Below are 18343 nucleotides of genomic sequence, written 5' to 3' on the forward strand. Positions count from 1 at the left end.
CAATGAGACCCATTCGTTTGGGTTAACCCACTAGAGAATGATGAGATGGGCCTAACCAGGCTTAAGGGAAGGTCATAATATGGACATTTAACCATCACTGCCCATCAATGAGGACATTTAACCAACATTACTCCCAAGGAGTGGCCCACATTGGACCAAACATATCATGACCTCACACAAGGGCCTCATACATGACATAATGGGCCACATACAATCTCAATGTGCCTCTGACATGGACCTAATATGCATCACAAAGGGCCATATCCCATGGGCTCCAAATACATCATAATGGGCCTCAACCCATGGGCCATAAACACATCACATGGCCTTGCCCATGGGCCTCGAATACATCACAATGGGCCACAACCCATGGGCTTCAAATACACAATAGGTGGGCCCTACACATAGGTCACAAGTATATCAAAGTGGGCCTCTCGAATGGGCCATAAAATACATCAAAGTGGGCCTGACGAATGAGTGGATAGTATGTATAATGCATACATTGAAGTGGGCCTCATGGGGCAGTCCATGGCCCAAAAAAATGGATGAACAGCATATGAATAACACATATAACATGGTGGGCCTAATGGGACAACACACATGCTTCTGCTACAGAAGGACAATGTGCATACAACATATATAACATGGTGGGCCTCTCAAGTCGGCCCTACAGTGGACATTCAATAGCCACTACTTATAGTATGGTCCACTTGGGATTTGGGCCTGCCTCTCAATGGGGCCCACAGCCTTGCATTAACTGGAAAAGGCTTGGTAGCATGAATATACAACACATACACTATAGTGGGCCTCTCATTACAGTCCATGGTGGGACGCCCCAAGTGTTGCTGGTGGGCATCCACCTGATGTCTGGATCTGCTTCATTTATGTGGGACCTATGACCCTAAAGGTCTATATATATATTAAAAAAATATGAATGAACGGTGTGTAAGCAACACACCTATCATGGTGGGCCTGGGACTTAAAAATCAAGTCAATGTGTGGTTTGTGTGGGTCACACCATGCATAATAGTTGAGAGGTTTACTCTCCATTAAAACATTCACAATCATTTGTGGGGCCCACCAAGCGGTGGTTCACAAATCCAGCCCATCCATCATGTGTGTCCCACTTGATCAAGGGGTCAGACCAAGTTTCAGATGCATCCAAATTTCAGATGGACCCCAACAAGTGCTTTTATATGATTTAACATGTCTTCACATGATTTTAGATGGTGTGGGCCATCTCAGTCCCATGTACGGCTGATTTTTGGGGTATCTCAATACCTAGAGGGGACCCATCAAATGCACGGTGTAGATGTCTGACATACATCACAGTGAAACCTATGGTGGGGCCCCCAATCCCTGCCTTGATTTAAAGCAGCAGGACGCTGGCAGTAGTAGCGTCTGCACATTTTTTTTGTATGTGAGGATTTTCATAGGTGGGGCCCACATCAGGAGGATCTACCCTGCCAGTTGGGTTCCCTGGCTCGTGACAGGCCTATCGAGCCCAATATTCAATATGTTTTGATGTGCAGAAACATTACAGTGAGCCTTAACAGATTTTAACAGTAAATATCACTGTCTTCTATGATGTGGCCCGCCAGAGATTCTGATTAGCTTCCTTTTTTAGTTCAAGGGCTAAAATGAGCTGGAAAATGGGATGAACGGTGTGGATCAGATGCATACACCAAGGTGGGGTCCACGTGAGTAGCCCACTAGAATTTTTTCTTGATCAAGCTGATATTTCCATTTTTTTAACGACTAAGCCTGTGGCCTCTCCGATCTGGACGGACGGTGTGGATGCATACATCATCAAAGGTGGGGCCACATCCCAGTTGGACAGTGAGGACCTCACACGTGTGGCTGGGTCCCACCGTCCAACAAATGGATGGACGGTTGGGATATACACATACCTTGTGATGGAGGCCCACAGACCTCATTGTAGCCAACAACAGCTGTGTGGCTGGTGTATGGTATTCCAGCCAACCCACTTCATGGCAGGTGGGTCCCACGTGGGGCCTACCACACATATAATATCATATATTATATTATATTATATTATATAAACATATTATATATATATATATATATATATATTTTTTTTTTTTTTTTTTGATGCAGCTCCAGCGCCCTAGGGTTAGGTGGCATGGAATGAAACACGGTGGTCCCCATGATCTGGCAAAATGGATAGACATTGTAAATATACAACGCATGCATCATGGTGGGGTCCATGGAAGGGTGGGCCATCATACAAGGAAAAATAGAGAGAGAGAGAGAGGGAAACGACAGTTCTGGGAGGGCCCCGCCACTATGGGCCCCTCCTACATTACAATATATATACATGCGATCGAGGTGGTCCATTGGCCACACCTAGGGACTAAGATGGGATCCTCACCATTGATTGGTGGGTCCCACTTGCCCTAAGCAAGAAAATGAAAGGATCTACCTAAAGAACACCCACCTTTGATATATTCTTCCTTCTTTCGCCTATAGCCTCTAGAGCTCCAAGGAAACGATTCCAATGGTTTAGACGGACTTTGGATGGTGGAGATGGGAGGTAGGAAGGTGGGCCACACTAGCTCTCTCATGGGAAGCTTGGATGATTCCTCTCTTTGGTAGCATGAAATAGAGTGAGAAAATGAGAGAGAGAGGAGTGGTGATGTAAGGCCCGTATCCTAGACTGTATCGTTTCGTAGGCTTCCGCAGTCAAATTCTGGTGACCCATGATCTGTTACCACCATTTATGCGTGATCCTGAGTCGTGTCCTGTATATTAGACTTGGTGCGACCCGAGACTTTTACCCTTGCGACCACGCCGTCGCCTCGGTTCCGACGCCGTGTCTCGCGCGTTGAGGCGATACCCGGGGCAGAAGATGTGGGCCCGCGTTCAGTTTGAGGAAAATATCGTGCGTTGCAATCCCAAGAGAAATATCCCATCAATCACCTCTCATATCAAGTACAAAACCCCATCCCCAAGCAACCCCAAAGTCAAAGCAACCCATCCCTCACATGTCAAAGTACACATCACCCATCACTCACCTTTTCACCCATCACCCTCTTACATCACTCACACCTCTCTCTCTCATCTCTCTCTCTCTCATTTCCTCCCAAGCAACCCACGTCCAACCAAGCTCCATGTGAGAGAGCTTTATGTGGCCTACTTTCTATCTCCCATCTCCACCATCCAAGTTTCATCTCAACCGTTGGAATTATTCCATCGGAGTTCAAGCATGCTTTGGCAGAAGAAGGAGGAGAAGATCATAGGTGGGTGATCTTGGACCCACATTTTTTTCTTATTTTTTATTTAATTATTTTGTGATTTAAGGGCCCACATTTGGTGGGACCCACCTTGTTGTATGCTTTGTAACAAGGAGGGGCCCATTGTGGCGAGCCCCCTCCACCATCGCCTATCTCTCTCTCTCTCTCTTGTGTGTGATGGCTTGTGGCCCACCTTGATGCATGACCTTATCCACACCGTCCATTGATGTGGACCCTAATGTTTACATGGGTGGTACGCGCACCGTCTAGCAACTGTCGTTGCTAGACATGGGTAAAACATAAATATCAACTTCCTCCGAAGCTTGTAAGTCCAGACGTGTGGACCCACCTCAGATGTATGAGGTCCATACACATGGGACCCACATTCCATCCCAGCCATCCATTTGTTTGAATCGTGGATCCCCGCCAGGACGTGGGCTTCATCTAGGCCTTGCATCCCTTACAGCAGCGGCAGCTGCTATTGCTGACGTCAGTGGATGGGTGGGGCCCACTAGATGTATGCTCCATTCCAGCTGTCTGTCCAAATCCGCTGGGACGATGGGCCACTGGCCTATGTATTTTATCCAGTCATCCATCTAGACGCTGGATGTCTCTGTCCCATTTAAAAAAAATAAAATAATATATATATATTATAATATACAATACTATATGGTGGGCCCTACGTGGGACCCACCTTGTTACACGTTGCATATCCCCACTATCTATGGGATGGGACAGTGGGTCTGATCATGTAGTATGTGTTATATACACACTATCCATCAGTTTGAATCCAACCCATCCATCTGTGAGAGATGTGGGTCCCACTGCCTTTTAGCGTCAGCAAATTCTGTGGGTCCCACGTGATATTCAAACCATCCAGATGATGGGACCCATCTGCTGACTGACGTCAGCAAGTTCTGTGGGTCCAACGTGTGGATGTGTCCCATCCAAACCATCCATCCATTGGCGAGCTCATTTTAATGCTCGAGCCTTGCTGTGGCAGATTCAAATCTCTGGTAGGCCACTGCGTGGACACCACCATGATGTATTATTTCACCCACATTGTCCAGATTATGCTGGGCGATGTTGGACAATGTTTGGATGGTGCCATCCAATGTCTGATGGTGCTGATGCACCTGGACAATGTTCGGATGATGTTGAATTGCTTGGACAATACTTTGGTGGTGCTGATTTACATGGAAAATGTTTGGTTGGTGCTGATTTCCTGGGCGATGTTTGGACTGTGTTAATCATCATTAATGGGCCATGTGCCCCATGGGCTGATAGTGTACGATGATACACATGTTACACCTACAACTGTTAAAATGATTTTGGTATGGTTCAAGCCCGCTTGAGGACCATAGGTGCGGCCCATCTATGAGGCCCATTATGATGTATTTCTGGCCCATGTGCGGGGTCCACCTGTTTGTATTATTAGGCCCAGACACGTGGTCCATTTGATGCATATGTGGCCCAAGCAGTGTGGCCTACTTATTGTATTCGAGGCCCACGTATAAGGCCCATGGTGATGCATTTATGGTCCATTTGATGAAGCCCATTGCGATAGGTTGGAGGCCTATGGGTGAGGCCCATTGTGATGTATTTGAGGCCCATGGGCGTGACCCATTGTGACATACTTGAGGCCCTTGTTTGAAGCCCAATGCGATGTATGTGAGGCCCATGAATGAGGCCCAATGTGATGTATGTGTGGTCACTAGGTTTTGTATGAATCCCTTATGTGGGCCACTCCTTGGGAGCAATGTTGGTTAGATGTTCACATTGATGGGCAATGATGGTTAGATGTCCTCATTGTGACCTTCCCTTAGGCCTTATTAGGCCCATTCTCATCATTCTCTTAATGGGTTAACCCAAATAAGTGGGCCCCATTTGCCATATACGAATGGTTTGGTGCCATCAAATTTGATATAACCACAGCCGAGGGCCGATCGTTATATTATGGTTGATTAGTTGTCCACCTATGGACCTCGCCTTGTTTATATATGCTGGTCATCGGTGTCGATTATCGATGTTGATTATTGGTGACGATTGTCGATGTTGAGCATTAATGCTAATTATTGAGGCCGATTCCGATTGTCAAGGTCGATTATCATGGTCGATTGCCAATTCTGATTGTCGTGGCCAATTGCCGAATCTGATTATCAAGGTTGATTATCGATCGAGGCCGATTATCATGGCCGATTGCTAATTCTGATTGTTGTGGCTGATTATCAATTCTGATTATCAAGGCCGATTATTGATTGATTCCGATTGTTGTGGCCGATTGCTGATTCTGATTATCGAGGTCGATTATCGATCGAGGCCGATTATCATGGCCGATTACTGATACCGATTGTCGTGGCCTATTATCGATTTCGATTATCGAGGCTGATTATTGATCGATTCTGATTGTTGTGGCCGATTTTTGATTCTAATTATTGAGGCCGATTATCATGGCCGATTGCCAATTCTGATTATCATGCCTGATTACCAATTCTGATTATTAAGGCCGATTATCGATCGATTCCGAATGTTGTGGCTGATTGCCGATTCCGATTATCGATCGAGGCTGATTATCATGGCTGATTGCTAATACCAATTGTCGTGGCTGATTATCGATTCCGATTATCAAGGCCGATTGTCGATCGATTTCGATTGTTGTGGCCGATTGCCGATTTTGATTATCAAGGCCGATTATCAATCGAGGCCAATTATCATGACCGATTGCCATTTCCAATTGTCTTGGCTGATTGCCGATTCTGATTATCAAGGCTGATTATCGATTAATTCTGATTGTTGTGGCTGATTGCCAATTCCGATTATTGAGGTCAACTATCGATCGAGGCCGATTATCATGGCCGATTGCCATTTTCAATTGTCGTGGTCGAATGCCAATATTGATTATCAAGGTCAATTATCAATCAATTCTGATTGTTATGGCCGATTGCCGATTTTGATTATCGAGGCCGATTATCATGGTCGATTGTTGATACTGATTGTCGTGGCTAATTGTCGATTCTGATTATTAAGGCCGATTATCGATTGATTCCAATTATAATGGCTGACTGTCGATTTTGATTATCGATCGAGGCCGATTATCATGACCTATTGCCGATTTCGATTGTCAAGGCCGATTGTATAGGCCGATTCTGATTATCAAGGTCAAGTATCGAGGCCTATTCTGATTGTTGAGGCGGATTGTATTGGCCGATTCCGATTATCGAGGCTGAGTATTGAGGCCAATTCTTATTTGTCAAGGCCGATTGTACAGGCCGATTCCGATTATCGAGGCCGAGTATCGAGGCCGATTTCGATTGTTGAGGCCGATTGTATAAGCCAATTCTGATTGTTGAGGTCGATTGTCAAGGCCGTTTCCGAGTGTCGATTCCGATTGTTGAGGCTGATTTCAATTGTCGAGGCCGATTTTGCTTACCGAGGCTGATTGTTGAGACTTATATGATGTATATGCGATCCATAGTTGAAGCCCATTGTGATGTATATTCAGCCTGTGTGATGTATATGCGGCCCGTGTTTGAGGCCCAATGTGATGTATATGCGGTCCGTATTTGAGGTGCATTGTGATGTGTATTTAGCCCGTGTTTAAGGCCCAATGTGATGTGTATGAGGCCTATGTGATGGGGCCCATTGTGATGCATTTGAGGGCCAGACGATGGAGCCCATTGTGATGTCTGTTAGGTCCATTTGAAAGGCCCATCGTGATATGTATTAAGCTCTTGAGTGAGGTCCATGGTGTTATATATCAGGCCCTTTGTGAGGCCATGAGTCCACTATATGTTAGGCTCTATGTGGGCCACCCCTTGGGGGCAATGTTGGTTAAATGTCCACATTGTCGAGGCCAATTATCGATGTCGATTGTTGATGCTGGTTATTGATACCAATTATGAGTATGTGATGACATAACATCATGATATATGCCCATACGCATCATCTACATGTTTGTTATGAGATGTGATTGACCATTGCATATGCCATAGGGCAGTTTGTTCATGGGGCTCCCTGATAGGTGGAGTTGCCTCACATGAGTGCACGGTACACGCAGGATTGATGCATGACTGGATTGTATGAATCATGCATCTTGCATTGTATGTTATGATTATTGTATGCCCTAGCGACATCAGGGTCGTAGCTTCCACAAGTATTTCGTGGATGGCTAGATGAGGTACCAAAAATCTGTTTTACATGGGGTGCTATAGATATTCCTGGGTGAAAGTCCCTAAACCCTCTTAGTTCAAGAGGTTGCTCCAACATCTAGACCGAGTGGATGCATAACGCATGAGGGTCGTATACCATTAAGCCACGCCTCCTACTATGTCGTGGTCAGTTGGAAGGGGGTATGACCTTACCTGCCTGAGAGGAGGGGGCAATGCTAGGCTGAGTCTGACCAGCTCAAGGAATGGGTCCATTATTGACAAGTCTGGCCCGATATTGGCAGGCAGATAGTGAGGTTTCTTCCACTCACCTTATTGCGCGCGATGAGGCAGCAATCTGGTTTGGAGTGTAATAGACCCCAGTTATTTTTCAGAGAGGAATCGTACTGATATGTGGACTTATTGAGTAGGAATTGCATACTCATTCATTCACTATCCACTCGGGCTGGTGGTGCACAACTATTTGTTACGTGTACCTTCGCATGGCTAGGATTTTGGTTGGATGCGCGACTAACATGAGATCGGAGTTTACCACATTGAGCCTGACTATCCAAATTTAGGTATGAGACTGGTTTAGATAGAAGTCCCTTGTAATGGACCCCATAGCCTGTAATACCATGTACTATCATCCCGACCTCACACTCCAGCTTGGTCATTTCATTCGCATCGCATATTGCATCTGCAGGCATATGACATTTTGAGTTGTTATGTTTTCTGTACTTATATGGCCAGACGGACTTAGTAGGATTTACATAATGCATTGTACTCTCGACATCTGATATTTCGCTCTCTATGACTCCTCATTTGCATAACTAATCTGTATTGCGTACTCTGATATCGTATGATTCATGAACTTGCTATTATTTTTGATATTCTATGATTTATGGCATTGTATTATATACTTGGCACTTACTTTGTGCACACACTTCACCACCCACTAAGCTTTTTATAAGCTTATGCGCGATAGATGTATGCAGGTGGCGTTAGGTCGCAGCAGCATTAAGCTTGGAGCATGCAGTGGACCTCTGGAGCTTTGATTTTCGATATACGTATTTCCCTTCTAGCATTGTATTCAAGTGATTACAATAGTAGATATGTGATTATGATGTTGCCTTTGTGATTTAGGTAAACTTGTGGTTATGCTTCTCACGAGATAAATGTACGTTGGAAAATCCTCCTTGTAGGAACCCAGGATCAGAATCTGACGTATGGGTGCTGGGAGCCGAGAATGGGGTACTACGGAGGCCGTCGGCACCGGATTCGGCGATCGGGATTCCTGTGAGTCCGATCTCCGGGTTTAGGGCATGACAGAAGTTGGTATCAGAGCATAACTTAGGAATACCTAAAGATAACATCACATATCTGCTGATAGCTACCCTACACTCTATAATTATTGAGAACTTAGAATGGTTAGATCCCCGTGTTCGAATAACCTAGAGATTTTCTGATATAGCTCCCTACCATTGAGATTATAAGACTGCATAGTATTCCACCTTTGATAGTTTCTGATCCAGGATCCGAGGTTCAGTAGAGTCATCATAATGTTGATGATGCATCTTGGGATGGTGAGGTTTAGATTAGAGAGTGCTATCTTCATCTTTTAGTAGATTGATGGTGCCTTGACTTATATACTTGATGATGTTTCCTCTTCTCTTGTCTGTTTTATTAATTTTGAGGACAAACTTTTTATTATGTGGGGAGAGCTGTAAGACCCGTATCTTAGACAGTAGCATTCCGTAGGCTTTCATGGTCCTCCCGGTCGAATTTGCAATTTGCACGCGATCTGTTACTACAATTTGCACGCGATCCTGAGTCATGTCCCATATATTAGAGTCGGCACGACCAGAGACTTGTACCCTTGGGACCACGCTGTCGCTGCGGTTCGGACGCCGCGTCTCGTGCGCTGAGGCGATACCCGGGGCAAAAGATGTGGGCCCGCATTCAGTTCAAGGAAAACGTCATGTGTTTCAATCCCAAGAGAAATATCCTATCAATCAATCCCATCAATTACCTCTCATGTCAAGTATAAAACCCCATCCCCAAGTAACCCTAAAGTCAAAGCAACCCATCCCTCACATGTCAAAGTACACATCACCTATCACTCACCTTTTCACCCATCACCCTCTTACATCACTCACACCTCTCTCTCTCTCTCATCTCTCTCTCTCATTTCCTCCCAAGCAACCCATGTCCAAGCAAGCTCCATGAGAGATAGCTTTGTGTGGCCCACTTTCTCTCTCCTATCTCCACCATCCAAGTTTCATCTCAGTTGTTGGAATTGTTCCTTTGGAGTTCTAGCATGCTATGACGGAAGGAGGAGAAGATCATAGGTGGGTGATCTTGGACCCACATTTTTTTTCTTATTTATTATTTAATTGTTTTATGATTTAAGGGCCCACATTTGGTGGGACCCACCTTGTTGTATGCTTTGTAACAAGGGGGGCCCCATAGTGGCAGGGCCCCATCACCATCGCCTATCTCTCTCTCTCTCTCTCTCTCTCTCTCTCTCTCTTTTGTGTGTGATGGCTTGTGGCCCACCTTGATGCATGACCTTATCCACACCGTCCATTGATGTGGACCCCAATGTTTACATAGGTGGTACGCGCACTGTCTAGCAGCTATCGTTGCTGGACATGGGTAAAACACAAATATCAGCTTCCTCTGAAGCTTGTGGGTCCACACGTGTGGACCCACCTTAGATGTATGAGGTCCATACACATGGGACCCACCTTCCAACCCAGCCGTCCATTCGTTTGAACTGTGGATCCCCACTAGGACGTGGGCTTCATCCAGGCCTTGCATCCCTTGCAGTAGTGGCAGTTGCTGCTGCTGATGTCAGTGGATGGGTGGGGCCCACCAGATATATGCTCCATTCCAGCCATCCATCCAAATCTGCTGGGATGGTGGGCCACTGGCCTATGTATTTTATCCAGTCGTCCATCTAGACACTGGATGTCTCTGTCCCATTTCAAAAAAAAAAAAAAAAATATATATATATATATATTATAATATATAATACTATATGGTGTGCCCTAGGTGGGACCCACCTTGTTATACGTTGCATATCCCAACTGTCCATGGGATGGGACGGTGGGTTTGATCATGTAGTATGTGTTATATACAAACTGTCCATCAGTTTAAATCCAACCCATCCATTTGCCAGAGATGTGGGTCCCATTGCCTTTTAACGTCAGCAAATTCTGTGGGTCCCACGGTATATCCGAACCATCTAGATGGTGGGACCCATCTGCTGACTGACGTCAGTAAGTTCTGTGGGTCCCACGTGTGGATGTGTCCCATCCAAACCATCCATCCATTGGCGAGCTCGTTTTAATGCTCGAGCCTTGTTGAGGTAGATTCAAATCTCTGGTGGGCCACTGCGTGGACACCACCATGATGTATTTTTTCACCCACACCATCCAAATTATGCTGGGCGGTGCTAGACAATGTTTGGATGGTGCTAACCAATGTTCGATGGTGCTGATGCACCTGGACAATGTTCGGCTGATGTTGAATTACTTGGACAATATTTTAGTGGTGCTAATTTACATGGAAAATGTTTGGTTGGTGCCGATTTACCTGGGTGATGTTTGGACCGTGTTGATCATCATTAATGGGCCATGTGCCCCATGGGCTGATGGTGTACAGTGATACACATGTTGCACTTACAACTGTTAAAATGATTTTGGTATGGTCCAAGTCCGCTTGAGGACCATTGGTGTGGCCCATCCATGAGGCCCATTATGATGTATTTTTAGCACATGTACGGGGTCCACCTGTTTGTATTGTTAGGCCCAGACACGTGGCCCATTTGATGCATATGAGGCCCAAGCAATGCGGCCCACTTGTTGTATTCGAGGCCCACGTATGAGGCCCATGGTGATGCATTTACGACCCATTTGATGAAGCCCATTGCGATAGGTTGAAGGCCCATAGGCGAGGCCCATTGTGATGTATTTGAGGCCCATGGGCGTGGCCCATTGTGACATACTTGAGGCCATTGTATGAAGCCTAATGCGATGTATGTGAGGCCCATGAATGAGGCCCAATGTGATGTATGTGTGGCCGCTACGTTGTGTATGAATCCCTTATGTGAGCCACTCCTTGGGAGCAATGTTGGTTAGATGTCCACATTGATGGGCAATGATAGTTAGATGTCCTCATTGTGACCTTCCCTTAGGTCTTATTAGGCCCATTCTCATCATTCTCTTAATGGGTTAACCCAAATAAGTGGGCCCCATTCGCCATACACGGATGACTTGGTGCCATCGAATTTGATATAATCACAGTCGAGGGCCGATCGTTATATTATGGTTGATTAGCTGTCTACCTATGGAACCCGCCTTATTTATATATGCTGGTCGTCGGTGTCGATTATCGATGCTGATCGTCGTACTGATTATCGATGTTGATTATTGGTGCCGATTGTCGATGCTAAGCATTCGTGCTAATTATTGAGGCCGATTATCATGGTCCATTGCCAATTCCGATTGTCGTGGCCAATTGCCAATTCCGATTGTCAAGGTCGATTATCATGGTCGATTACCAATTTCGATTGTCATGGCCGATTGTCGATTCCGATTACCAAGGCCAATTATTGATCGATTCCGATTGTTGTGGCCGATTACCGATTCCGATTATCAAGGCTGATTATCGATCGAGGCCAATTATCATGGCCGATTGTTGATACCGATTGTCATGGCAGATTGTCGATTTTGATTATCAAGGCTGATTATCGATCGATTCTGATTGTTGTGGCCGATTGCTGATTCCAATTATCGAGGTCGATTATCATGGCCAATTGCCAATTTCAATTGCATGGCCAATTGCCGATTTTAATTATCATGGCTGATTATCGATCAAGGCTGATTATCGTAGCCGATTGCTGATACCGATTGTCGTGGCCAATTATCGATTTCAATTATCAAGGCTGATTATCAATCGATTTCGATTGTTGTGGTCGATTGCTGGTTCCGATTATTGAGGCCGATTTTGATTGAGGCCGATTTTCATGACTGATTGCCGATTTCGATTGTCGAGGCCAATTGTATAGGACGATTCCGATTATCGAGGCCGAGTATCAAGGCCGATTCCGATTGTCGAGGCCGATTGTATAGGCCAATTTCGATTATTGAGGCCGAGTATCGAGGCCAATTGTGATTTGTCAAGGCCAATTGTACAGGTTGATTCCGATTATCGAGGCCGACTATCTAGGCCGACTCCGATTGTCGAGGCCGATTGTATAGGCCAATTCTGATTGTTGAGGCCGATTCCGAGTGTCGATTTCGATTTTTGAGGCTGATTTCGATTGTCGAGGCTGATTTTGATTACCGAGGCCGATTGTTGAGACCTATATGATGTATATGTGATCCATGGTTGAAGCCCATTGTGATGTGTATTCGGCCTGTGTGATGTATATGCGGCCCATGTTTGAGGCCTAATGTGATGTATATGTGACCTGTATTTGACAGCCATTGTGTTGTATTCAGCCCGTATTTAAGGCCCAATGTGAGGCCTATGTGATGAGGCCCATTGTGATGCATTTGAGGGGTAGGCGATGGAGCCCATTGTGATGTATGTTAGGCCCATGTGAAAGGCCCCATTGTGATGTGTATTAAGCTCTTGAGTGAGGCCCCTAGTGTTGTATATCTGGCCCTTTGTGAGGGCATGGGTCCACTATATGTTAGGCTCTATGTGGGCCACCCCTTGGGGGTAATGTTGGTTAAATGTCCACATTGTCGAGGCCGATTGTCGATGCCGATTGTTGATACTGGTTATTGATACCGATTATAAGTATGTGACAGCATAACATCATGATACATGCTCATACGCATCATCTGCTTGTTTGTTATGAGATGTGATTGACCATTGCATATTCCATAGGGCAGTTTGTTCATGGGGTTCCGTGATTGGTGGAGTTGCCCCACATGAGCGCACGGTATGTGCAGGATTGATGCATGACTGGATTGTATAACTCATGCATCTTGCATTGTGTGCTGTGATTACTGTACGCCCTAGCAACATCAGGGTCGTAGCTTCTACAGGCATTTTGTGGATGGCCAGATGGGGCACCAAAAATTTGTTCTACATGGGGTGCTATAGATATCCATGGGTGAAAGTCCCTAAACCCTCTTGGCTCCAGAGGTTGCTCCAACATCTAGACCGAGTGGATGCATAAGCGCATGAGGGCCGTATACCATTAGGCCGCATCTCCCACTGTGTCGTGGTCAGTTGGAAGGGGGTACGGCCTTACCTGCTTGAGAGGAGGGGGCAATGCTAGGCTGAGTCTGACCAGCTCGAGGAATGGCTCCGCTATTGACGCGCCAGGCCCGATATTGGTAGGTGAATAGTGAGGTCTCTTTCACTCACCTTGTTGCGCTGATGGAGCGACAATTTGGTTTGGAGTGTAATAGACCCCGGTGATTCCCTTGAGAAGAACCATACTAATATGTGGACTTATTGAGTAGGAATTGTATACTTATTCATTCATTCATTCACTATCCACTCGAGCTGGTGGTACGCAACTATTTGTTACGTGTACCTTCGCATGGCCAGGATTTCGGTTGGGTGCGCGACAACTTGAGATCATGAGTTTACCACATTGAGCCTGACTATCCAAATTTAGGTATGGGACTGGTTTGGAATGAAGTCCCTTGTGATGGACCCCATAGCCTACGATACTATGTACTATCATCCTAACCTCACACTCCAGCTTGGTCATTTCATTCGCATCGCATATTGCATCCGCAGGCATATGGCATTTTGGGTTGTTATGTTTCTGTACTTATATGGCCTAGACGGACTTAGCGGGATTTACATATTGCATTGTACTCTGGACATCTGATATTTGGCTCTCTATGACTCCTCATTTGCATAACTGATCTGTATTATGTACTTTGATATCGTATGATTCATGAACTTGCTAGTATTTTCGATATTCTATGATTTATGGCATTGTATTGTATACTTGACACTTACCTTATGCACACACTTTCACCACCCACTAAGCTTTCTATAAGCTTATGCACGTTAGATGTGTGCAGGTGGCGTTAGGTCGCAGCAGCGTTGAGCTTGAAGCATGCAGTGGACCTCTGGAGCTTTGATTTTCGATATATGTATTTCCCTTTCAGCATTGTATTTAAGTGATTACAATAGTGGATATGTGATTATGATGTTGCCTTTGTGATTTGGGTGTACTTGTGGTTATGCTTCTCATGAGATAAATGTACATTGGAAAATCCTCCTTATAGGATCCCAGGAACGAAATCTGGCGTATGGGCGCTGGGAGCTGAGAATGGGGTACTACGGAGGCTGTCGGCACCGGATTCGGCGATCGGTATTCCTGTGAGTCCGATCTCCGGGTTTGAGGCGTGACAGGTGTGATGGAGTGATGGGATGAGAGGGCATGGTGCTTGTTGACTCGTGGTAAGAAATGAATGGGATGGGTATGGGTTGTGTAAGAGAGAGTTGACTTGGGGAATGGGAGAGGGATGGGCTAGGTAAGGTTGTGTACTTGACATTGATTGATGGATTATGTGATGTGTTGTAGAAATTTTCTCGGTATTCGCAACGCATGACATTTTTCTCAAACTAAACGCAGGTCCACATCTTCTGGCCCGAGTATCATCTCAGCACGCGAGACGTGGCATCGGAAATGTGGCGATAGCGCGGTCGTAAGGGTATAAGTCTCAGGTCGAGCCGACTCTGGAATATGGGATACGACTAGGGTCACGTGCAAGCCGATAAAAGATCGTAGGTCACCAGAATTTGATAGAGAGGACCGCGGAAGCCTACAGAATGGAATGGGCTAGGATACGGGTCTTACATCAGTTATCTTTCTAACGGCCATAAAATCCCATTAACCCGGAATGAATGTTGCAGGTGGGGCGTTATCCAAACTACTATAGTTGTGCTTGAGTTGGCTCTGTAAGCATTGGGGCAGACCGGGTAACACTCTATCTCCTTCCGTTTTTCATCCAACAACACATGGTTGTTGGAGGTAGCATCCACAGGGACAAAAAATCAGAGTGGTTGTAGGCCCAACTTCACTCAGTGTGAGTGACTGGTTCGTCCAGTGCAAGCCCAAGCCAGAGAAGAAGGCACTGAGTCGAGCTAGACTAGACTCGACTGATGAAGCTGGGCCGAGTTTAGATGAGTGGAACTGAGTCTAGACCCAGCAATGGGCCGATTTTGTAGCCCCATTCTGACCCCCTGACGCTCTCCAAACTCCGTGGGGCACACCACATATCACAATGGGCCTCACCGAGTTAGACACTTAGTGGGCCACACCACAAATCATAGTGGGCCGCACCTGAGGTATATCTCAGTAGGCCATGCCACATGATTAATGGGCCGCACCTGAGTGAAAACTCAGTGGGCCACACCAAGCAGTGCTGTGGGCCACACTCAGGGCCTCTAGAGATGGCCGGTCAAGGGATGCAGTGGGCCCAGACCCTTTGCAACAATGATGTTGGGCAAAGATCCTGCACAGCCAGCTTGGGCTGGCAGAGACGCTACTGTTGGGTCCACTGTGGAGTTGCAAGAAGCCCAAGCTCTCATCTGTTTTAGAGTTTTCGGCTTGGGCTAAATCAGTGCTAAATCCAGCTCACTATGAGGCACATGAGTGAGTGCACAGTGATGGGCCAGATGAACCCAGTCCAGCTAACAATAGACATTGATTGGGCCAGAAATAGCCCACCCTTAGGGCTGGCGTATGATAATTATTGTTGGGCCAGAAACAACCCATCCAATCCTACCCCATGGCTGTATTGCAGCTGGGCCAGGACGAGCTAACCTAGCTGTATGGGCTGTCAATAGACACTGATGCTGGGCTAGCCCATCAGCCATTGTTCAGGCTTGTAGATGTAACAGGTGTTGGGCCAGACGAGCCTAGCCTAGCTGCCCGTTGGGCTTTGTAAAGGCAGCAATTGGTGGGCTTGGTCACTCATCTAATTTAAGGTAGGGTGTTATGGTTTTTCGAACAGTCCGTCATGCATGCGTCTTTAGACTTATTACCTGCAAGACATCATTGTGGGATTTATTTTTAGGAGTCTATTGCTTTCCAGGTTTGTATTTTTTATCTCAAATGATTGATTTGGTAGAGAAAGAAGTCATCAATCTTGTGTTTTGGAGAAAGCTTGGAACAAGTTGCAGACATATTCATAAAGCCCTTAAGTTTACACATGTTCGTGAGACTTGTAAAGCTACTTGAAATGTTTTGTTTTGATCATTAGATTTAAGAGAGTGTGGTTGGGCTTTGCCTAGAGATCTATGGGATAGAACTTCTCAAATTCCAAGCCCACTAGATAGTAATTCATAGATTGATATTGTTGCTCGGCCAGGAATAGCCTAGCCTAGCCCAATTTCTAGGCAATTATTGGATGTAATAGGTCGGGCCGAACCAGGCCAAGTTCGGGCCTTAGTTATGGACAGTTTCAGGCCCAGTCCAGGCCACTTTAATTGGGCCATGGTTGGTGGGCCTGGTCACTCTAATGCAGGCCCAAATGCCCTTGTTCATGGGTCCTTTCAAACCCCCACACAACTTCAATATGTTAGTTAGATAAAACTTTGGGAACACTTGACCAATACAAACTATGACTTTAGGAAATCACTTGTGTGATATTGGGCCACAAGACACACATGGGAACTTAGATCAAGGACCGGACTACGACCCTTCAAGTGATGATTTCTCCCCTTGAGCTTTCCATCTCTAAATTAGATCAAGGATAGCTTTTACATTAACTATTATTGATGTCTTAGAGTTTGATTAGCTTACCTGAATACATGTTTTAGAATCGATAATCCATGATCATACATATTCAATACAAATGTTAGAACTGATTCTTTAAGTGACTCTTGAATTATATTTACATGAATACTTAAGTTTTACTTTGATTATTAAATCATGTCTTAGTCATTTAAGATAGTTCATTACTTGATCTCTATACTATTGTATTGTTTGCAAGACACATATGAATCGAAATCTCTCTAGTGAAAGAAGGAAACCTTTATTTAAGAAAGAGAGTCCGTGCTTAGGGTGTAACGAAATTGATTGTGCTAGAAATAGACCCTCAACATGGAGGTTATGTTAGTGGCAATTTAATTCATGGGATTTACCATTTATGGGGTGATTCCACGTACCTAACTATGGAATGAACCATTCAACATTTTTATCACCATTGTTTATTTGTATTTGAATCATATATACCGACCATTTTAATCGCTGTATTTAGTATCTTCAACATTTTATTCCTATTCAACATACGATGGTAATCTTCCATACATTGAGAATTAATTGGCCACATGTTGATGGGTTCTATCCGCACCCTAAGGCGGTAGACTCATGGGCCGAGGATGGTGAAAATGGGACACTATGCCCGAGCCATTGGCCTACGCTGGGTGACCAGTCCCTTGTAGTGACCGTGAGCTTTATTAAATCGGTTGATTGTAATTGGAGTAATAATGACTTGGCTAATCATGCATACATGGCATATTGATGATGATGGGTGGATATTTTTGGATGTTATATCACGTGCCCTTCGGGTTATTGGGAGTATCGTTTCGCTAGCTACCAGACCATCAACTATCGATTTACGTACGTGATGTACGATAGGCAGTCGTTATATGGTACATGATGTACGCACATGATGTGCTTCACTAATGGCCAGCCTTTGTATGGGTGATGAGCCCAATTGCCGACTGGATGAGCATCCCCAGGTCAATGATGCATTCACGCATCTATGCATATAATAAGACTGCATTTTGTTATGTTTTGTTTGCCTGATTGCTTTCATGCTATACTTGTCTGAGGCGGCGATGTGTAATCTTGAGGGGAATTCACACTGAACTGGCCACTCATTCTTCAACGTTCAACTGTACAGAGGATATAGGTGCAGGTATGAGTGACTATGACATGGATCTCGA

This window comes from Magnolia sinica, chromosome 7 (genome assembly GCF_029962835.1).
Source record: "Magnolia sinica isolate HGM2019 chromosome 7, MsV1, whole genome shotgun sequence".
In the NCBI taxonomy this organism is placed as follows: domain Eukaryota; kingdom Viridiplantae; phylum Streptophyta; class Magnoliopsida; order Magnoliales; family Magnoliaceae; genus Magnolia; species Magnolia sinica.